Source organism: Galeopterus variegatus, unplaced genomic scaffold, assembly GCF_000696425.1.
Source record: "Galeopterus variegatus unplaced genomic scaffold, G_variegatus-3.0.2 Scaffold4799, whole genome shotgun sequence".
In the NCBI taxonomy this organism is placed as follows: Eukaryota; Metazoa; Chordata; class Mammalia; order Dermoptera; family Cynocephalidae; genus Galeopterus; species Galeopterus variegatus.
The window spans coordinates 83,333-106,268 of record NW_007730910.1 but is presented as its reverse complement, the minus strand read 5'-3'; the positions used below and the strand labels follow the sequence as shown (position 1 = coordinate 106,268).

The following is a 22,936-nucleotide window of genomic DNA, read 5'->3' as shown; positions in this document are numbered from 1 at the left end:
TCTCCGGCCAAGTCGCGGTACCTCTCGCCGGCCGCCGCTCCCACCCCCGCCCTTCCCCGGGTGGCCCTTCCCCGGCGCTGACCTCCCGCGGCGGCTTGAGTGAGGGTCGTGGTTGCCACAGCGCGGCCCGGGAGCGCCTGGCAGGCGTTTGGGCCGGAGGTCGGGTCCCGACGTATGAGGGCTAGGGCTCCATTACCTGCGCCGCCGCCCTCGGGCGAAGCCAATTTCCCTCTCCGAGTTTCAGTTTCCCCGTCTGTACAATGGGCCTTGGGAGGCAGCGAATTATAGGGGTAACATGTAGGAGGTGCTCGATGAGCGCGAATGGGACCCGAACCTGACTCTTGCAGCACCAGGTGGACTCAGTCGAGGGCTCAGGGGAGCCCGCCTGCCCGGCCTCGCCTGGGAGTCGCCCGACGTGCATCCCTGGGGCAGTGTCCGTCACAGGCAGGAGCAATTGGGTAAGAGGTCGAGGTCTCTTGGGCGGCAGTGGGAAGGGGGCGCTACAGGGAATTTGACCTCGACCTTTTGTTTTTCGTTTTTCCGGGCAAGTCACAGTTGTGTAAACTGGTGACCAGTACTGAGAAGTTTGGGGCCATTTCAATTGAAGTGGCTGTAAAGCTGTAACTTTCTCTCTGAGCTTGGCCAAGCTAGAGAATTATGCTAGCATACAGGGAGAATGGACTGGAGTGGACGGTCCTGGGTTTGAATCTTGGCACTTTGTCAGGATACTTCTTTGAGCTTCTATTTCTTCATCAGTAGTACGGGTAGTAATATGGCCACTCTGCTGCCTTCATCGGGTTTAGGTTCTGAGGATCAAGACAGGGTCCTGGAGAGTGGCACTGAGAACTGAAACCTGCCTTATAAGGCAAGAGGTTATCTAACCCGCTGGGGTCCAGTATCCACGCTCTACAATTCCTCAGGCCCTGTTTGTGGAGAAGGCACTGATCCATCAACCACCCTATGCAGATCCCCTTCGAGTGGTTGTAGGGTTGACTTGGTCAGGAAAATAATCCAAAAGGCCCAGTTAGTAAACCAGTGAATCCAGAAAGGTCCACTTTTTTTTATTGTTTGTTTCTCTAAGGAATCCTACTTTCGTTTTGGGAGAGTGGTTCTTGAGCTACTTCCATACCATCCGATGTGGGAAACTGTTTCATGGAGCAGATAGCTTAATCACTGTCAACAGTATCCCCAAAGCAGGTGTACATTTCAGTGAATTAGCTTCCAGTGTGTTGGGTGTTGAAAACTTCAGAGCACTCTTAACTCCAAAATTCCTTACATCTAGCATTGAAAAAATAATAGGTTTGAAATGAAACAAATCCCAGGGATATACTTTGGCACCTGCAAATAGCAGCATTGACTGCAGCCACTGTCTGCAGATCCTGATTTTCAAGGAGTTAAAGGAGTATCAACCTGGAGTCAATGGCAGGTCCTGAAAGTTCAGTTTTCTCAGGCAACAGGCATTCCCTGTGGCTGTTTACAAATTCCTACCACCCAGGAGTATGCATGTGACTTACATTGGCTGCGTATACTTTGGAAATGCACTATACATTTGTCAGAGCTGCTTGGCAAATCCAGAACATATACTTGTTAGAACATTTCAAGTTAAAAAGAATTCAGTTCTTAAGCAACTTTTTTTTTTCCTGATGGACCTTTCCAGGTTTCAAAGAGGCCAGCTGCCCCTGCAGCGGTCTCAGCTTCCTTGTGCTTCATGGAGGAGTGGAGCACTGAGTTGGGAGACAGAGAAACTGAGGTCCGGCTCTGGCATTAACACTGCGTGTCTTTTGGGAAACCACTCCAGGCCCGTGGGCTTCAGTTGAGTGGTTTGGGATTTAACTTTTTATTGTATGTCAGATCCATTTTTAAAAATTAGAAAAAAGTAAAATGGAGAAATGACTATTTCCATTTAAAAATGTACTTTTTTATTTACAAAGATATTAAGTGCTCATTATAAATAAAACTATTTACTGAAACATGCCCTATAGATAGGGAATGTCCTTCATAGCCTTACACTGGGACAGAAAATCACCACTAGTGGTGTAGGGCATATTCTCCAGATATTTTTCTTTACACAAAAATATTATTATTACTTAAAACAGCAGGAAGTTTTTACTATTTAAATTTTTATTTATTTATTTAAAAAAGATGATTGGAAGGGGATCTTAACCCTTGACTTGGTGTTGTCAGCACCACGCTCTCCCAAGTGAGCTAACTGGCCATCCCTATATAGGGATCCGAACCCTGGGCCTTGTTGTTATGAGCACCACAGTCTCCCAAATGAGCCACAGGCCAGCCCTAACTATTTAAATTTTTGACTCAAAATACTAGCCATACTGCTCTAAGGCTGGCTTTTTGTGTTATCAGCACCACAGTCTCCCAAATGAGCCACAGGCTGGCCCTAACTATTTAAATTTTTGACTCAAAATACTAGCCATACTGCTCTAAGGCTGGCTTTTTATTACTTAGCATGACTGTCTATTTCTATCTTTCTATATAAAGACCTACCTCACTCTTTTTAAAAACCTAATTTTTTTTCAAAAATTCCAATAACTAGTACTGTTGAAGAAAGTTTGTGTTGTTTGCAGCTTTTTGCGCTTATGAACTCTGCTTCAGTAAGTAGTCATGTTTATCATTGTGTACTTGGGCAAATATTTTTTGCATAATGAGTTTTTAGAAGTAGAAGAAATGGAACAATGTGTATGAGCTTTTAAATGTATTTATTTAACAGATATTGGCTACCTAATATGTACCAGGCTCTCTTTGAGAGGTCAGGGGTATAGCAGTGAGTAAAGAGACAGATCCCTCATGGATCCAATCTCCTAGTGGGGAGCTAAACATGTATGGTCTGTCAGATCCTGGTAACCACTAGAGAGAAAAATAACACAGAGGAGTGTGTGGGTGTGGGTGTAAATGTCGGGACTTTAAATGTTGACAGAGATGGCCAAACTCCTTTCCAGAAAGGTGGTATCTTGTTATGTTCCCACCCACAGGAAATCATTTTTAAATTCAGAATTCTAAGGCCAGTTTTGAAGATTAACTGCTAATGGCAGAGATCTTTGTATTTCAGGGAAGTTTATGGCAGACTCTGGGCTGTTTGTACTATGTATATACCCATGCACATACACACACAGATAATATCAGAAGTTTAGGTTCTTCTGGTGACCCCAAAATGTTTGTGTTTCCATGTCCACTTCACAGCTGGGGCGGTCATCTTGAGGTGGCCTCACTTGCTCAGGGCCGTGAGCATGAAGCCGAAGCCTCACCTGGCTGTGTGCCTCCAAAGCCTGCTCTCTTTTGTGCTGTGGTATCTCACTCTCTGGCTGTAGAGGACTGGTTTTTTTGGTGGAGGGGAAATCTAATATGTATCATCGCTTAATAATACGATTGGTCCTCACTCCCACTACCACACTGCATGAGTAAGTGTATGCTATCTTGTATGCTTCACTGCACATTTTCTCATACTGTATGTATAAGAAACACAAATGAGTATCTTCTAGAGAGACAGAAAATGCCAATTCTGTATTATTTTCAAACAGGCTACAGAACAAAACTTGTATTCCTGTGCAGTTCTGTTCTCTGGCATTTGGAAGAAATTTAGACTCACCCGGGTCAAAGGTAGCTTACCTGCTTTACAGGCCATCGGCCCACACTGAGCATTAGTTTCTTCATTGTAAAGCTGGGTAATGAATCCCTACTCCACCAGCCTTCTGGAATAGCTCAGAAGGTGTTGCTTTTTTCAGCAGTTGATTCTCCCCATTCTTGGCAATGTTTAGATCCCTGTGGAATGACACTTAAAAACAGATTTGGCCCTCGGGGTATATGTTACTGTTTGTAGGGTCTGGTTCAGGCACTTGAGGACTCTGATAGGGAGGGAAGAAAACATAGAAATCAACAAGTTTGGCAGAGTGTGGAGTTCATTCTTGAGATGATGGTGTGAGGTGCTCATTAGTGCTGAGCCTGGTGTGTATAACCAGAAGAGAGTGTGTGCCTGGGGGAGCGTGCAGGAGGAGCCGCCCCTGGGGCTGCGTGGAGGAGGTGCCTTTTGAGTCGGGTCTTTGCGGGTCAGTAGGAGTTCTCTGAGCCCACAAAGGTACACCGTCTCTGGGGTGGTAGGATGTAGGTTGCATGAGGCTGAGGGTGAATGGTGGGGCTTATCTGAAAGTGTCTAATGAACCACGCAAAGTGATGGGAAGGCTTTTTAAAAGGTCAGTGGTGTGACTTACCCAGAACAGTGTTTTCTCGTATTGGGTATTCAGACCTTCTTACTGCCTAATGTCCCTCTAGGTGAGTTACCAGTCATTTGGGAATTTTTACTGTGCCTAAATTTGTAGTCATCCTGTTTTAGAGCTCTACATCTTAAAAGTGTTTTTCCTCCCCAAACCCCTCCCCAGGTGAGATCAGTTGTGTACCTGTTAGGGTTAGCATGCACACTCAGGTGTGGGTGTGTGGGTGTGAAGGTAGTAGAGGAGTCTATGGGGCAAACCATGGTCTTCTGTAGGCTGGTGGCTGTGTTGGTTGGGTCCATTGGAGCCAAGTTCATCAGCCTCTGTCATTTCTTTTGTTTTTTTTTTTTTAAAAGATGACCGGTAAGGGGATCTTAACCCTTGACTTGGTGTTGTCAGCACCACGCTCAGCCAGTGAGCTAACCGGCCATCCCTATATGGGATCCGAACCCGTGGCCTTGGTGTTATCAGCACCGCACTCTCCCGAGTGAGCCACGGGCCGGCCCAGCCTCTGTCATTTCTGATGCTGGTTGTTCTGGTGCGGTGCTGTGAACAAAGCACCTGGGGCACCTGGTCCTACTGGGTGGCTTGTGCAGAAAACTAGTGATGTGGGGAGCTTACTTATTTCACTTGTAAAAAGAGGAGACTTTGGGCCGGCCCGGTGGTGCACTGCTACAGTGCGCCGCTTGGGAGTGCGGTGGCGCTCCCGCCGAGGGTTCGGATCCCACATACGGACCGGTTCCCGCGCACTGGCTGAGTGAGGTGCGGGCACAACACCGAGGGTTGTGATACCGTTGCCGGTCCGGTACAGGCGCGACACTGAGGGTTGCGATCCGTTACCGGACATGAAAAAAGACAAAAAAAAAAAAAAAGAGGAGACTTAGGCAGTGGCAAATCTAGAAATTGTTCTTTAACTGGATTGCTGGAGGGTGAGGCATTCTGATCTCCTTTGTACAACATCTGTGCATAGCCAAGAGAATTGTACACATGCTTTCCAGATATTAATTGGCTTCAAGGCTAAGCTAGAATATGATAATGGGCTGAGCTGTGGTACTCTCAGCTATGGACTATTCTCAGAGAATCGAATTCTTGAGGAGACATCCTGTGGTAGGACAATAGAATGGAAAAAGTGGGCTTCTGTCCACCTGGGCTAGAATATGATAATGGGCTGAGCTGTGGTACTCTCAGCTATGGACTATTCTCAGAGAATCGAGTTCTTGAGGAGACATCCTGTGGTAGGACAATAGAATGGAAAAAGTGGGCTTCTGTCCACCTGGTTGGGGTAAGAGGGAGGAAGATGGATGCTGGGGGTGTGCTCTCTACTGTGGAACTTACACAGTTTACTTCAAGGTGAAATTTATGAGTAGTCCGGAGTCATTTTCGTTTATCTCCCCTACTTTTGTCTTATTACTTTTTCCTATGACCCTGCTTGCCCCACCCTGTTTGCAGAGTCAGCTGCCCTGTTACCTTTCACTTTGATGTTTGTGCATCTGTAGAGCACTGTGTTCTGGTGATACTTTGATTTTCACGGGCATGCATCATCACTGTGTTGGGTAGGCTGAGTTTGTACAAAGGTTTGCAGGGTTGAGCAGGAACACATGAACTCTCAGTCACCTCTGAACTCAGGTGTGTTGACTGTAGGTCACCTGGGATCGGTTTTCAACATTGTAAACAGGGATGGTGGTTCTTGAATACACAGGAGAATGTACTAGCCAATTGAGCCTGGATTCTTTCAGGGGTGGGGTTTAAGTTGGTACACATTCCAGGCATCAGAAAGTTTTCTACAAAGTTTCGGTCTTGTGAAGGAAAGCACTTGTTGGTTTTGGTTAAGGGTTTCAGAACCTGTGTGAGTGTTTATGAAACCACATGGTGTTATGTGGACATATTGGATGCAGTCCCTTATGTAGTGTGATTTGCAGACTCTGAAAGGTCATTTAGCACCATAACAACAATGAAAGGCCCCATCCCACCTGAAACCTCCACCAACAAGGTCTCTATCCTTGCCATTGGCCTCACCATCTTTCTAGTCCCTGAAGCTCTAAGGACAAAAGACACCTTTCTCTTCCCCCCCCTCTTCATCCTGGGTCTCTTGCCACCATCAAGCCTGATCAGTTTTTAGTCTTTGAACCTCTTTCTCTGTTGTGGTCTTCATGGAGCCCGTTGTCATTTCCTGCTGTGCTCACCCCCTAACTTGTCTCCTTGAGTCCATAATTCTTCCTCTCTATTTCTCCGCACCACTGCCCAAGATCTGTCCATGGTCCTAATGCTAGATTGATCTCGAAGCCGTGCCTTTATCACCCTGGCTTTGCTCAAGAATTGCCGTCCCTCTCACTGTCTTATCATGTGTGTGGGTTTCCTTCTCCTCTGTCTACATCCATAAATGATGCAAAGAGGTTTATAATAAAAGGAGTCTAATTCCCCTCTCCCTGATGGCAGTGTGGCTGGAATAAAATGAATGCAGTGAGAACAGGAGACTTCCCTGTCGTTTCCATGAGTGTAAGCCAGTGCACAGAACAGTGCCAGGCATGAGGTGGGCAGGCAGTAAATAATGGATGAATGGATGGATGTGGCTTCTCTCTTTCAAGATGACTGCTGAGATTTCTCCTGCATACTGATTGAACCCAGATGTCAAAATTGGGTCTGATCTGTACTTTTGATGATTATCCTAAGGTACAATGAACTTTTGGTAGGATTTTAGTTTTCCATCTGGGTATAAAATTTCAAATGTTTCAAATTCCTGCTGCAATTGATATTATTAATTTAAAAATTAATTCAATAATTATTTTATAATTGCAGCAGAGAAAGAACTTAAGTACCCCCTCCATAGTATTCTAAGTACAGTCATGTGCTGCATAACAGTATTTTGGTCAAGAATGGACTGCACATATGACAGTGGTCCCATGAGATTATAATGGAGCTAAAAAATTCCTATCGCTTAGTGACATTGTAGCTGTTGTGATGCAATTACTATTTAAGAAATAAATTTAGTGTAGCCTAAGTGCACAGTGTTTGTAAAGCCTACAGTGGTGCACAGTAATGTCCTAGACTTTCACATTCACTCACCACTCACTCACTGACTCACCCAAAGGAGCTTCTAGTCCTGCAAGCTCCATTCATGGTAAGTGCCTTGTACAAGTATATCACTTTTTAATTTTTTATACCATACGTTTACTCTACCTTTTCTTTGTTTAGATATGTTTAGATAAACAAATACTTACCTTTGTGTTACATTTGCCTACAGTATTCAGTACAGTAACATGCTGCACAGGTTTGTAGCCTAGGTGCATAGGCTGTGCCATATAGCCTAGATGCGTAGTAGTACCATTAGGTTTGTGTAGGGACACTCTATGATGTTTGCACAACAATGAATCACTTAATGACACATTTCTCAGAATGTATCCCCATCAAATGACACATGATTGTATTTCTAGATCTTTCTAGGTTAGTTACCTGGATGCCAAAGACATGAATGAATTGGTTTATTTTAAAAATTCTAATGAAAATAAATAAAAGGAGTCTAGGCTAATTTTTGAGTGTTTGTTGTATGTCAGGTCCTGTGCTGGGTGTTTCTGTCGCATGTAATCATCATAACACCATGAAGATGGTCAGCGAGGGGACTGAGGCTTGATAAGAATGTTTTTGAGTGTTTGTTGTATGTCAGGTCCTGTGCTGGGTGTTTCTGTTGCATGTAATCATCATAACACCATGAAGATGGTCAGCGAGGGGACTGAGGCTTGATAAGAATGTGCCCAGGGTCCCTTGGTGTGTAGGTGGTATATCTGGGGTTTGAACCAAGGTCTGTTGATCAACAAGGCCCATGTTATTTATGCCTCAACTGGGTTGTAAGTTTGTTGAATTTCAAATCTCACACTATCCCCAGCAAAACTAAAAACTATAGAAAGAGCTAAAAGCTGAGAAGCCTGGTAATTGAGAGAAAGACACTGGGAGTCTAGTAACTACAAAAACAGTCAAGGGAAGCTATTGTGATTAGGCACAAAACTCAACTCAAAGAAGGATGGGATTGCACAGCAAACATTATTGAAGAAAGGAAGCATATTATTTTATCACAAGAAGAACTTTTCCCTGGGCCTTCACCTGAGGGTCATGGACGAAAGCGGTGGGCAGCAGACTCTGCGTTCAGCAGGCCTTTGTAAGGCACCCTGTGTGTGCCGGGCTCTCCTTGAGGTGCTGGAGCTACACTTGTGCGGGGACAAGGCCAGCAAATGGTGGTGGCTTAGGCCAGGGTGGAGTTAACATTCCAAAGAACAGAGGAGTGTGCACAAGTGGTTCTTTCTGGGACCCATCCAGGTAAGGAGTCAAGAGCTTCAGGCTCAGTCATAATATTGTAAGGGCAGATCATTGGGGGGATGGGATCTAGAGAATAGAGTAATGTATCTTAGCAGGCAGGGCTGAAAGTTGAGGGTCTGGGGGAGAGAGTGAGTAGAGACCTTTTGCCAGAGTGGGAGGCAGCCAGTCCGAAGTGGAGGTCCTGAAGTTCTTAAGACCTCCCATGTGCAATGTCCTGCCATTTTGCTGTGAAAGTTGAAAAACCAGGCTCAGCTTCTTGCTGCTCTTAGTGGGTGACCTTAGACAGAGCCAGGAGGTCTAAGAAGGCAGCAGATGCTATTCAAATGCTCCTTGCTGATTCTGCTCAAATGCTCTAGTGTGCTGTACCATTGAGTGTGGGGCAGTAACTCGCATCTGGGAGCTTTTATTCATCCAGTCATTCAGCAGATAAATACTCAGCACCCATGTTATGCCAGGCCTGATGAGCACTGAGGGTGCAGAGGTGCAGGATAGCTCCAGCCAGACACCAGCTTCCTCCGAGTCCTTCTCCAGGGATTACTTAGTCTTGAGCAATACTGTTTTCTCCTGGTATGGCCAGGATGTCAGCCGCAAAATAACCTCAGCTTGTTCAAGGAGGCAGCGTCTATCTGTAACTATGCCTTATTCTAAAAAGGTTTTGAAGGGGAGATGATCAATAGAGTGGCCATGGCACCAACTATCTGGGTTTGAATCCTGTTTCTGTCATTTACCAATTCCCTGACATTGAACAAGTCATTTTAACCTTTGTGGTAATTACCGTTCCTCTGCCTTAGAGAGGTGTTGTAAGGTTGAAGTGAAATAGTAGAATGTCATATTGTAAGTGCTTAATACAGGTTGTTATTGCAATCAGTATTTATTTAGGAAGCAATAAGTAAATGAGGCAGTTAAGGCAAAAAAAAAAAAAAATGATAGAGGGAAAACCTAGCATTAAGGGTAGTGGGTGGCTGCTTGACACTCCACAGATTTGTTGTGAGTTTCCTGGCATCCAGAGTAAAGAGGGGAAGACTCTCTCTTAGACAGTTTACTCTGTCCATCAGTTAAAGACAAATCAGGAATGGGGAGTGACTGCTGATGGGCCAGGATTTCTTTTCAGGGTGATGAGAATGTTCTGGAATGAATAGTGGTGATGGTTGCACAAGAGGTGAGTATAGCAAAAACCACTGAATTATACACTTTAAAAGGGTGAATTTTATGGTGTATGAATTCTATCTAAATTTTTAAAAATTGGGTTTCTAGGTCATGAGTTCTTTCTTATGCAACTAGACTCCCACCAGTTCTGCCACTGGCCTTGCACCACCTTGAGCAAGCCCTGCACACTTGTGGCAGGTGCATTTCTGCTCACTGAATATTTCTGCACTCCTGGCGTTTCTTAGCCCTCTTGAAATTAACTTTGGTTAGTGGACGATGGAAGGAGGCGATGTGCATCACTCCTGGATGGAAGCATTTATAAGCTGGATCTGGGCCCTCTGACAGTCTTCTTCCCATCATTACAGCCCTGGAAGTTTACATGTTGAGATGATAGGATGACAAGAAAAAAGCTGCTGAACTACTAAGTCACCTGGTGGAGACCAGGGGCCCAGCAGAGTCGCCCTGCCTGCATTGGACAGTGCATGTAGTTAAGCATGAAGCCACTGGGACGTGGGTGGGTGCTCAGGAGGACTTTTCTCCAGTAATACAGCCTGGAGAAATTCCCTCATAGCCCCTCGGGCAGGTGTGCAGTGTGATGTGGTGGGTGTCTTTTCTAAAAGGAAGCTACAGCAGATGCAGTGAAGCAGCAGTTCTCATAACCCAAGTGTGTCCCCACCGCTTGCTGCAGCCAAGGATGCACCTTTCTGGGTGGTGTCAAATGGAGCATTAAGGCATTAGCCAAAAGGAGCAGCTTGTGTGACCCAGTGTGCCTGAGCAACAGACACAGTATGAAGTCAGGGCAGCACCAGAGGATTTTGTCATCCCATCTCATAAGACAACTTGGCCAGGCATAAAAAGCTCTCTTCAGGTAATTGTTTAATGCTGAGGGGCAATCTTATAAATGGAGTAATAATTGCAGATGTTTTTATAGACATCACAGTCCTCTATCACCATAGCAATGGGATCTAATTCTTACTGACTTCTTCGTGTTGTAGGTTTTTAACAATAACCCTTCTCCCCAAATTCTAGAATTTAAAAACATGGCGTGCATATCCAGACACAAGTCACAGAGATGACCTAGAGTTAGTGGTCAGTACACATTTGATTGACACCGGCCTTAAATGTGTAGCAATGGCCTAATGTCAAGGTGAAATGCACACAAAGCTGGTCAAAACGTGCCACCTGAGGCCTCAGCTCAGTGGCACTCTGGCCTGACTGCTGGGTGAAATCTGGACTCTGCCTTCTGTCAGCGCTGGTGCTTTCTGCTGTTGCCTCCACTTGCTGGCCAGAAGAAAGGCTCCCTGAGACCTGCTCCGTGTGTGCAGCTACTGCCCAGAGCAGCCCTCTGTGGCTCCCTGGTCCTCACTGCCCTAGTGGAAACTCAGTTTTTGCAGAATGGCACAGCCCACTGCTGACTGAACCTGGGTGACTCTGCCAGCATGAGAACCACTGGGAGCCAGCAATTGGGTCACCCCCTTTCTTGTTAGGATTGCAACAAGAAGGCACAGAGAGGGTCCCACAAGGTCCTTCAGTCTTCCTCTGTGCATTGCTGGCTGTGGGACCTTTGGTAATTTGCTTGGCCCTTAGGTCTTTGAATTTGTATCTATAAAATGGGTGAAATATTTCTCTAAATAGGTTTATCATGTGAATTAAAAGAAAGAACTTGTATAACGTGCCTAGCATGGTGCTTGGCACATAGTAGGTGTTTAGTAAACATTAGTTCCATTGCTTGGCTCCTTCTTAGTGAGCCAGCAGTAAACACAATGCTGTCTTGGACTAGGCTGGCCTTTCTTCTGCAATTCTGAGTGCTTTTCTTTTCTTTTTTAAGAACCAAGGATACTAACCCTTGTTTCTTTGAGATTATAAGGAATCCAGGTCATCAGACATTTGTTCAACACTTGCTTAGATAAATGTTCTCTTGAACGGGGAAGTAGAAAGAGGCAGGAAGGTATGTCTGGGGAAGCTGATGGGAAGGACTTACAATAAGGCTGCTGCTGGAATTTTTGTCGTAATTCCTTTTTTAAACAAATTTTGTACTTATAGAAAAATTGCAAAAATGGCACAGGAGAGTTTCCCTGTATTTCTCTCCCATACTTCCCTGAAGTTTACATAATCATAATAAAATGATTAAGAACAGGAAATTAACATTGGTATAGTATTTTTAACTAAGTTGCATGTTGGCAAACTTTTTCTGTAAAGGACCAGATCAGTAAGAACTTTAGGTTTTGTGAGCCATGAGGTTTCTGTGACAACTACTCAACTCTGTTTTAGCAACAAAGCAGCCATAGATAATACGTAAATGAATGGGTATGGCTGTGTTCCAATAAAGCTTTATTTACAAAAATAGTGGGCTAGGCTTGGCCTGCAGGCCATAGTCTGCCAGTCCCTGAACTAAACTATATACCTTATTAGAATGTCACCAATTTTCCTATTACTGTCCTCTTTATGTTCCAGGACACTATCTAGGACCCTGCCTTGCATTTACTTTATCACATCTCCTTAGCCTCTTCCAATCTGTTACTGTTTCTTAGCCTTTCACAACTGCAGCATTTTTGAAGTGTATTGGTCAGTCATTTTGTAGAATGCCCTTCAATTAGGTAATGCATTTATGGCAAGAATACCACAAAAATATTACTAGTGATGTTTACCTTGATCTCTTGGTTTGATTGGTGTCTGCAGGGTTTCTCCACTATAAAGTTACTATTTTTTCCCATTGTAGTTAAGTATCTTGGGGGAGATACTTTGAGAAAACACAAGTCCTGTTTTTTGCCCACTTTTTTTACTTTATCATTATACAATGTAAACATTTTTTGTGGCCATTTATCATGCATTGATGGATCCATGCATTGATGGATCTTATCTGCAGCAGTTATTACTGTTGTATTTGTCTAATGATAATTCTGTATTTCCCTCTTTCCTTCTACATTTATCAGTAGGAATTCGTTTCTCCCTAACTCCCCTCCGCCTCCCACTATGCCCACCAGTTCTTCAAATGCATTGATGGATCTTATCTGCAGCAGTTATTACTGTCGTATTTGTCTAATGATAATTCTGTATTTCCCTCTTTCCTTCTACATTTATCAGTAGGAATTCTACTCTGAGGAAGAGCTGTCCCTTCTCTCCCATTTATTTATTTATTTGTTTGTTTATATATCTGTATGGACTCAGTTTTATTTTTATTTTTTTATTTTTTTAAAAGATGACCAGTAAGGGGATCTTAACCCTTGGCTTGGTGTTGTCAGCACCATGCTCACCCAATGAGCTAACCGGCCATCCCTATATGGGATCCGAACCCGGGACCTTGGTGTTATCAGCACCGCACTCTCCCAAGTGAGCCACAGGCCGTCCCAGTTTTTTTGGTTTTTTTAAATTCTATGATGGAATCTAATACTCTGCTAGCAAGACAATCTAAAAAGGAAGTTGAGAAAACAATTCTGTTTACAATAGAATCAAAAAGAATAAAATACTTAGGAATAAATTTAAACAAGGAGGTATTAAACTGTTACACTGAGAACTACAAAACATTGCTGAAAGCAAATAAAGACCTAAATAAATGGAAAGACATTCTGTGTTCATGGATTGGAAGACTTAATAATGTCGAGATGACAATACCTTCCAAAGCAATGTACAGATTCAGTGCAATTCCTATCACAATCCCAGTGGCTTTTTATGCAGAAATACAAAAGCTGATCTAAATTTGTATGGAATTGCAAGAGACCCCAAATAGCCAAAACAGTCTTGAAAAAGAACAAAATTGGATGACTCATACTCCCTCGTTTCAAAACTACAAAGCTACGCTAATTAAGACAGTGTGGTGCTGTTAGATGGATAGACATATAAATCAATGTAACAGACTTGAGAATCCAGAAATAAACTCATAACTTATACATCTATGGGTTTTTTGATTTTCGACAAGGGTGCCAAGACCATTCAGTGGAGAACGAATAGTCTCTTCAACAAATGGTGCTGGGACAACTGGATATCCACATGCAAAAGAATGGAGCTGGATCTTTTTTTTACACTGTATACAAAATCAACCCATGATGGATCAAATACCTAAATGTAAGAGCTAAAACCATAAAACTCTTAAAACATAGGGATAAATCTTCATGGCCTTGCATTTGGCAATGGTTTGTTAGATAGGACACCAAAAGCACAACAAAATAGATAAATTGGACTTCATCAAAATTAAAAACTTTACACCAAAGGGCACCATCAAGACAGTGAATTATTGTGAACATTCATAAATGTTCCAGGAGTCAGGGATGATGCAGAAGGGACACTGAAGGACACTGGATTAAAAGTCTTCTGGTGAATCATTTGGACTAAACCAGAAAGAAAGGGAAATTAATAAAAGTCTATTCATTGGTTTCAGTGGAAAAAGAATGCTTATATCTGTGTTGGTAACTAGGCTCCTTTTGTTCAGTTCATAATAAAATTGATTTTGTATACAAAAAAAAGATGAAAAGACAGCTCCCATAATGGGAAGAAGTATTTGCAAGTTATATATTTGATAAGGGTTTAGTATCTAGAATATGTAAAGAACTCTCATAACTCAACAACAATAAAACAACCCAATTTAAAAAATGGGCAAAGGACTTGAATAAATATTTTTCCAAAGAAGATATATAATTTTTGTCTGTTGGCAGCTGACTGATAAGGGGTCTGAACCCTTGACCTTGGTGTTACAAGGCAATGCTCTAACCAAATGAGCTAACTAGCCAGTCCAGAGAAGATCTATAAATGGCCAACATGGCACATGAAAAGATGTTCAACACTGTTAGTCATTAGGGAGATGCAAATCAAATGTAATTCAAAACCTCAATGAGAAGTGAGGTACCACTTCACACCTATGAGGATGGCTATTCACAACCAAACAAGACAAAACAAAATAGCATTGACAGGGATGTGGAAAAACTGGAGCCCTCATACAAAGCCTATGGGAATGTACGTGGTGCGTCTGCTGTGGAAAGTGGTTCAGCATTTCCTTAGTACATTAAGCAGAATTATCATATGACCCAGCAATTCCACTACTGAGTGTATACACCAGGGAATTGAAAACAAGTACTCAAACAAATGTAGCAGCATTATTTATTATAGGCAAAAAGCTGAAACAACCCAAATGTCCATCAACTGAAGAGTGAGTAGACAAAACGTAGTATATCCATACGATGGATTATTATTCATCCATTAAAAAAATGCATTGTCTCCTGATTCTTTCAACAGCCCCACCTTTTCTTGAGCATCTCCTTAGTATTTAGCACCACGAGGTATTTCTGGCTCATCTTTTGTTCTCCATGTCCCAGCTGTGGAATCAACCATTTCTTTAAGAAGCCCTGGTTCCTTTTATTGGAGAATGGCGTGTAGAAACCAAGACCTGGGGGCTAGATGACATGGCTAAGCCTCCGTCTGGAAGAATTTGAGTGGGAGGAGAAGTACTGCCATGTTCTTTGAGCACCCATTGTGTGTTATGTGTCATTTTACACATAATGTCCTCCCAACAACCCTTTTAGGGTTGTTTATGATGATGACACTCCATTTTAGATAGGAACGTGGCTGCGGGAAGTTGAGTTTTTCCCAAAGTCATACAGCTATAAAAGGCAGAGCAGTACTTGAACTAGTTTTTCTTTTTAAATTGGTGACCCCATTGTCCCTTCAGGCCTTTGTGTATGCTCTTTCCCCACCTCTCCATCACCTGCCATTTTGTGCCCCCTCCCATCAGGAAGCCCTCCCTAACCACTCTGGCTCATGCCGGACTCACCCAAGCATGAGCTGGCCCTCACAAGCCAGTATTGCGTATTTCAGGAGTGAATGTGTGTCTTCCACCAGAAGGGCAGAGGCCGTTCCCTGACCTAGGATGCCCTTCCTCCTGGGGCACAGGTGTCTGGGCCTCTCTCGAGGGCTTATTAATTCCTGTACTTCACTTCTGACTTGTTTGCCCCCCAGGCTCCTGGGATCACAGTGCTGTGGAGTTGCTCCTGTCCGTTCAGGTTATCAGTGTGCCTTGAAGATGAAGAGCAGTAGAAAAATGTGGAAAATAAATTACTTTTTGGAAAATAATTTGACAATAAGTCAGGAGTCTTAAAAATACATATTCCCTTTGATTCAGAAATATTTCTAAGATAAATCCAGAAACTCTATTTTAAAGAAGTATTCAGAGGTTCACAAAGACATTGAAAATATATCCATCATGTTTTTCATGGTATTATTTATAATAGTGAAAATATCCAGTAAATGACTCTATATTCATAGGCTGGAATGACATTTGAAAATTTATGATGACATGGGAAAATGTTCACAGTTTAATAAAGGAAAAAAAAGCAGGACAAAATTGTATGTAGTTAAAACCAATAATGTTAAAAATAAATATTCTGTAATATATGCATAGAAAACTGGTAGAACGAAAACAAATAGTAGGCATTTGGTTATTTTTTTTAACTTTATGTTTTTAAATTTAGCATATTTTCTTCAATAAGCATGTATTTTTTAGTTAACAAATAATAGTTGTATATATTGTGTACAGCATGTTTTGAAATATGTATACACTGTGGAATGGCTAAATTGAGCCAATTAACATATGCATTACCTCATGTACTTATTTTTTGTGGTGAGAACACTAAAACCTATTCTTTTGACAAATTTTCAAGAATTTAACATATTGTTATTAACTATAGTCACCATGTTGTACAATAGATCTCTTGGACTGTATATATTTATTTTTAACTTTTTATTTTGAAATGGTTTCAGATTTACAGAAAAGTTGCAAAAATAGTGCAAAGAATTCTTGAATACCCTTTACCCAGATACTCCAAATATTGACATTTTACCATGTTTGCTTTATGATTCTCTGTGTGTATATAATATACAATATGTACACACACTTGCCTATTTTTTTTCCCTGAACTACTTGGGAAGAAGTTGCAGTTATTACCCCTAATGTCAGTGTGTATTTTCTAAAAATCAAGGACTTTTTTTTGTATATAACCAAAGTAGAATGAATGGTCAACATCAGGAAATTAACTTTGATACACCATATTGTCTAATCGTAGAGTTTTGTCACATTTTTCCACCAATATTTTTTATACAGAAGAAAAGTCCTTTTGCTGGGTCCAAGATCACATGCTGCATTTAACTGTAACCTCTCTTTCGTTTCCTTTGATCTGGAGCAGCTCCTCAGTCTTTGTGTCTTTCATGACCTTAGCATTTTCCAAAAAGTCAGGCCTTTTCTTTGTAGGATGTTCCTCAATTTGGATTTGTCTGATGTATCCTCATGGTAAGATTCAGGTCATGTATTTTTGCTGGAATATCACATAAATGGCATTGTGTCCACCGTGTACCATATCAGGTGGCATATGATGTCATTTTGTCCCAATATTGGAGCTGTTGACTTTTATCACTGTGGTTATGTTGCTGTCAACCAGGTTCTATTTTTCCCTTTGTAATCAATAAGTTTCTCACCAAACTTTGTCTACAAGTTTTAACGTTCATGATTCTTTTCTGAAACAGTGATTACCAGGGCGATTACCAATTGTTGATTTTCTAAGTCCTTCGTTCTTTCTACATTTATTAGTTGGCATTCTGCTGTGGGAAAGAACTTTCCCTTCTCACCCATGTGTTTACTTATTTAGGTCAGTATTGACTCATGGATTATCCTTTTATCAGTCACTAATGTTATTTATTTCGATGCTCAAATCCAGCTCCCATGTGTTTATTTTTAATTTTGGAAACAGCACATGAATAGCAGTCATTAAGCAAAGATGCCTTTAGACATCCACCACCCCAATTATATTCTAGAGGAAATCACTATTGCATTGTACATATCCTCCTGGATCATTTTTATGAAGTATCTAATTTTTATTTCATTAATGGTTTCATATTAAAAACAAAAGGGTCTTCAAAAAGTTCATGGAAAGATTCATATTATCTTTTAATTCTGTTTTAATATGAACTTTTTGAAGTAACTTCATATAGCTTTCTTTATTATTTATATGTTTGGGCAGTCTTTCCACAGGAATACTGTAGTTCCATGTTATTTTTAACTGCTGTGTAGTATTCCATTGTTTGTAATTGAAAACATAAGCATCCAGTTCGGGCCTGTTACGGACAGTGCTGCAGGAATATGCCACTGGCCCAGTAAGAGGCACCTTCCAGGAAGAGAATCACTGGATCCAGCCGCCTGGGCTTTCTTTTTTTTCTTTCCCATAAGAAAACAGGTTTAAAAATGTTTTTCTGATTATGTAAGTAACACACATTCATTGTTTAAAGAAACAGAAAAGGCAAAAAATACATAAAAAAGAAGTGGAGAAAAATTAAAATCTCACCACTGAGATAATATTTTTGTTATGCATATACATGCATAAATATTTTTACATCACCAGGGCCACAGCACATATGCTATTGTATTGTGGACATTTATTTATTCTACAGTGCAGCTCACATACGGTAAAGTGGACAGATCTTAAATATACAGCTTGATGAATTTTTACATATATATACTCCCCTGTAACTACCATCCCAGATCAAGATACTGAACGTTGTTGTCCAGCATGCCTGAAGCTTCCTTTGTCCCTCCTTCTAATCAATACCCTTGCCACAAAGGTAACCATTATTCCGATCTCAGTCGCCGTAGATTACTTTTTGCCTGTTCTTGAAGTTAATCTGTACATGCAGTCACACAGGTACCCTTCTCTCATTCATCGTCCATGTCATTGCACGGAGCAGCAGTTCATTCAGTTTCATAACTGTGGGTACCGAATACATTTTTCATTGTTCACTTTTCCTCTTTCAGAATTCTTGGTCATAGTTACAGCTACATTTATTACAGCACATAATGTGCTAGGCACTGTTTTAAGTCCTTTCCATGTTTAGTTTATTTAATCCTCACAACAACCCAGTGAAGTGGATACTATTATTACCATAATTATGTCTGTGACTTTTTATCTGGTTGAGAAAGTTCCCTGTTACTTCTAGTTTACTGAGAGTTTTCATATGAATGGATGTTGAATTTTGTCAGATGCTTTTACTACATCTATTAGATGATTATATGGGTTTTTTTTTAAGCCTGTTGATACTGTGAATTGTATTGATTTTGGAATATTGAACCAACCTTGCATTCTTGGAGTAAACTCCACTTGATCATGATGTAGTATCCTTTTTATATATTCCTGGATCTGATTTGCTAATATTTTAGATTTTTTCATATATGCTCATGAGGCATGTTGGTTTGTAGTTTTCTTTTTTCTGATTTTGTCTGGTTTTTGCATGAGAGCAATATAGACCTCATAAAATGAGTTGGGAAGTCTTCTATTTTCTGAAAGAGTTTGTATTATTTCTTCCTTAAATATTTGATAAAATTCACTAGTGAAGCCATCTGATCCTGGAGCTCATTTTTGGCAAAGGTTCTAACTACTAATTCAAATTGTTTGATAGAGAACTATTCAGGTTATCTATTTTTCTTGAGTGAGCTCTGACAGTTTATTTATATTAAGAATTTTGTCCATTTCATCTAAGCTACAAATGTTGGCATAAAGTTCATAATTTCCTGTGTTATCTTTTCAATGTCTGTGGAAACTAATGGTGTTTCCTGTCTCATTCCCTGCACTGGTAATTTATATTTTCTTTCTTTTGTCCTGATCAGTCCAGCTAGAGGTTAATCCTATTTGAAGGCAATTTATATAAATTCAAATCTAGTTGAGAATTTAAATTTTTTTTAAAAAACCGGACCAGCCCGTGGCTCACTTGAGAGTGTTGCTCATAACACCAAGGCCACGGGGTTGGATCCCTGTATAGAGATGGCCGGTTCGCTCACTTGGGAGAGCGTGGTGCTGACAACACCAAGTCAAGGGAAAAAAACCGGACCAGCCCGTGGCTCACTTGAGAGAGAGTGTTGCTCATAACACCAAGGCCACGGGGTTGGATCCCTGTATAGAGATGGCCGGTTCGCTCACTTGGGTGAGCGTGGTGCTGACAACACCAAGTCAAGGGTTAAGATCCCCTTACCGGTCATCTTTAAAAAAAAAATTTTTTTTTTAAACTGGGGCTAGCCAGTTAGCTCAGTTGGTTAGAGCACAGCCTTATGACACCAAGGTCACAGGTTCAGATCCCAATACCAGCCAGCCACTCCCTAACCACCACCCCCTGAAAAAAACCCCAGGAACCATTTGTCTAAAGATGCTTTTCTTAGTGTTATTTAGGGAGGAGGTCAGAGTGGACTTCAGAAAGAGACATACATTAATTCAGGCTCTACCACTTACCAGCATTGTGACCTCAGACAAACTGCTTAAACTCATCTGAGCTTTGATTTCATCATTTAGAAGGAGGTAACAGTAACTTCAGTGTAGGGTGGCTGAGATATTAACATACACCCCAAAGAATCAGGCTCAGTGCCAGCTTATAGTGGGCTCTCACAACACTGTTATTTAGCAAAGTGAGGAATTGGAAATAGCCCTGCCTGACAGCCCATTTGTGAACTCCCACCTCCCCTGCCGCTCACTTCTTTCTCTCTTTACCTGCAGTTCTTGGTAAACATTTATTTTACAGCATTTCTCACATTTGACTGTGTTTTCTTTTTCCTTGGCCAGTCTGTGAACTTCTACACAGCAGGACCATGGTTTTTTTGTCTTTTCTCCCTTATGTCCAGACCAAGACCTAGACTGTATTATTATAAATATTTTAAGGAAAATAAGTAAGTAGTGGTACATCAAACCAGAGACTACTGTGCAGCCAAGGAAAATATCGTTGTAAAGGATCATCTAGCAACATGAAAAAATGTTTTAAAAAATAGAATATATTTTCTCTGCTTTTGGTATGTGTGTATATATATATATATATGAGGGGTCTTTAAAAAGTTCATTGGTGTATATATATATATATATATATATATATATATATGAGGGGTCTTTAAAAAGTTCATTGAAAGATTCATATTATCTTTTAATTCTATTTTTCACAAACTTTTTGTAGTACCCTCATATGTGTGACATAATATTATATTTATGTATGGGGAAAAAATGAAGGAAAATCCTAGAGAGAAAATAACTATGTGGGTGGTGGGATTCTGGCCTGAGTTTTCATCCTTTAACCTGTGACATTAGAAGCAGAGTGGGACTTGGACATGAGGTGGTGAGTTCCCCATCACAGGAGGCTGTGCAGACAGAGGCTGGAATGTCACTCAGTAGAAATGCCTGCTGAGGTGCCTGGGCAGGAGGCTATCATTCCTCTTCTGCTCTGCCTTGGTTTACAGATACCAAGCCCTTCCCCGTCAAGCCAGGAGGAGCAGTGCTAATACTGTTTGGGAACAGCATCTTTTGTCTGCATAGACTTGGTTGGGTTTGAAGAGACATAACACAGACATAATGGTGTGCTTTGGGGAGCCAGGGAGCAGAACATATTCATTTACCCCCCAAAAGTCTCCTTGTTCAAGCTGAAAGTCCGGCTCTGTGTGGAGCACTGACTGTTCTTGGGACCAATTTTTTTTTTTCTGGCCAAGGCATCAGATTTTTATTTTTATTTTTTTAATTCATAATTGATTATACATATTTTGGGGATTCAATGTTGACATATGTTGATCAAATCAATATTACTCGTATGTATATTGTTACAAATTGTACTTATTCTTTATGCCCCTTGTCCAATCTCTCCCCATCCCTCTCCCTGCTCCCACCACTGATAACCCTAGATTTCTTCTCTCCCTCTGAAAGAATAATAGTTACTCTGTTGATTTGTTGCCCAGATGATCTGTCCAATGCTGAAAGGTGTGTTCAGTTCTCCCAATATTATCATAGGAGCAGATACTTCTTCTGTCACTCTGGAATGGGCTTTGTGGAGAGAGACATCCTCTTCTTTTCTTTGGTCTCTGCTGGTGACTCTCCTTCTGTCAATGCACTCCAGTGGCTGGTGGACCATCTGCACAGTGGTTGTGACGTCAACCACTTTCGTGGCAGTCATGGTTACTGTGGTGGCTGTGATGGGCTACCCACGTGCAGGTGATGTTTTAGGCATGCTCCTTGGTGCTGGCAGTGTGCCTGGCTGTGGGCAGGGGTCTGGTCCCGGGCTCCATGCCCCAGGCCCCGGACAGGGCCCCGAGGCACTGGGACCAGTTTTTTAATGGGAAGAGTTAGTCCTCCCCACTTCCTGCTTTTTTGGAGGGCTTCCCTGAGCTGCTGCTGTTCCACCTATTCCCTGTGGCCTTGGGATCTGCCACAGGATCAGTCATGTATCCCTGTGCCCAGTGTCTGCCTTCTCTTTCCATAGCTCTTGTATAATGTGTGTGTGTGTGCATGTGTGTGTTTGAGCGCTTCACAGGGGTAAAAAAAGATCTAGGAATCGGTATTTAAGGTTTTTTTTTTTTTTTTTTTTCGTTTTTCGTGTCCGGCAACGGATCGCAACCCTCAGTGTCGCGCCCGTACCGGACCGGGACCGGCAACAGGATCACAACCCTCGGTGTTGCTCCCACACCTCGCTCAGCCAGTGAGCGGGAACCGGTCTGTATGTGGGATCCGAACCCTCGGCAGGAGCGCCACCGCGCTCTCAAGCGGCGCACTGTAGCAGTGCGCCACTGGGCCGGCCCAGTATTTAAGTTTTAACTCAGGTCAGAGATCTGGGGATTTCCTTTGGTATTGTCAATTATCACCAGTCAGCCAGTTCCATTTAATGGACATTAGATCGGTGGATCTGTGCCCCAGGCCCTTGGGGTGTGGGCACTTCCTCTGTCATTAAGCCTGTATCCCTAGCCTTCTGTTGACACCTCTGCTGTGATGGGGTCCCACACCTAAAACAGCTCATTCCATTTTCAGACTTTGTCAGAAAGTTCTCACTTGGACAGCATGTAACTCTCTGTCCTCTGTGACCTCTCCCCGTTTCTGCACTCTGGGCCTCTCCCTCCTCTCTGTTTTCTGACCACCCACAGAAGGGATAAGCTGCCTCTGAATCTTCTTTTCTTTAGGATAAATCTCTCCACTTCCTTTCCTCACGTGACATGTCTTGGGGACCACTCCATGCTGGGGACGCTTTCTGCTTGTGCTCTGGTTTATCTTTGATGCTGAGTGTGGAGCCCATTTGTAACTCTGCTCATGAGCTCTCCATACATGTTGGCTTTCAGGGAGGCCACGTCACACTCGCCTGTCCTGTTCTCATTTCTGTGGTGCTGTCCGGGCCACAGGCTTGCTACCATGCATGAGCCATGGGAACTGTAACACGCACCCGTGTGTGTGGTGGGGGGTTCTCATTGCTCTTGGGTTCTTACCACACTGTCACCCCTTGTT

The 22,936-nt window shown here is 42.2% G+C and overlaps 1 protein-coding gene across 1 annotated transcript in view; it reads left to right on the top strand.

The window, feature by feature from the left end:
• The first annotated feature begins 413 nt into the window (after positions 1 to 413).
• POR (P450 (cytochrome) oxidoreductase) overlaps positions 414 to 22,936 on the top strand; it is a 60,475-nt gene continuing 37,952 nt past the window's right edge. The window contains exon 1 of the mRNA XM_008588386.1: positions 414 to 458. The gene's annotated coding sequence lies outside the window, so the exon portion shown is untranslated. The remainder of the gene's footprint in view (positions 459 to 22,936) is intronic.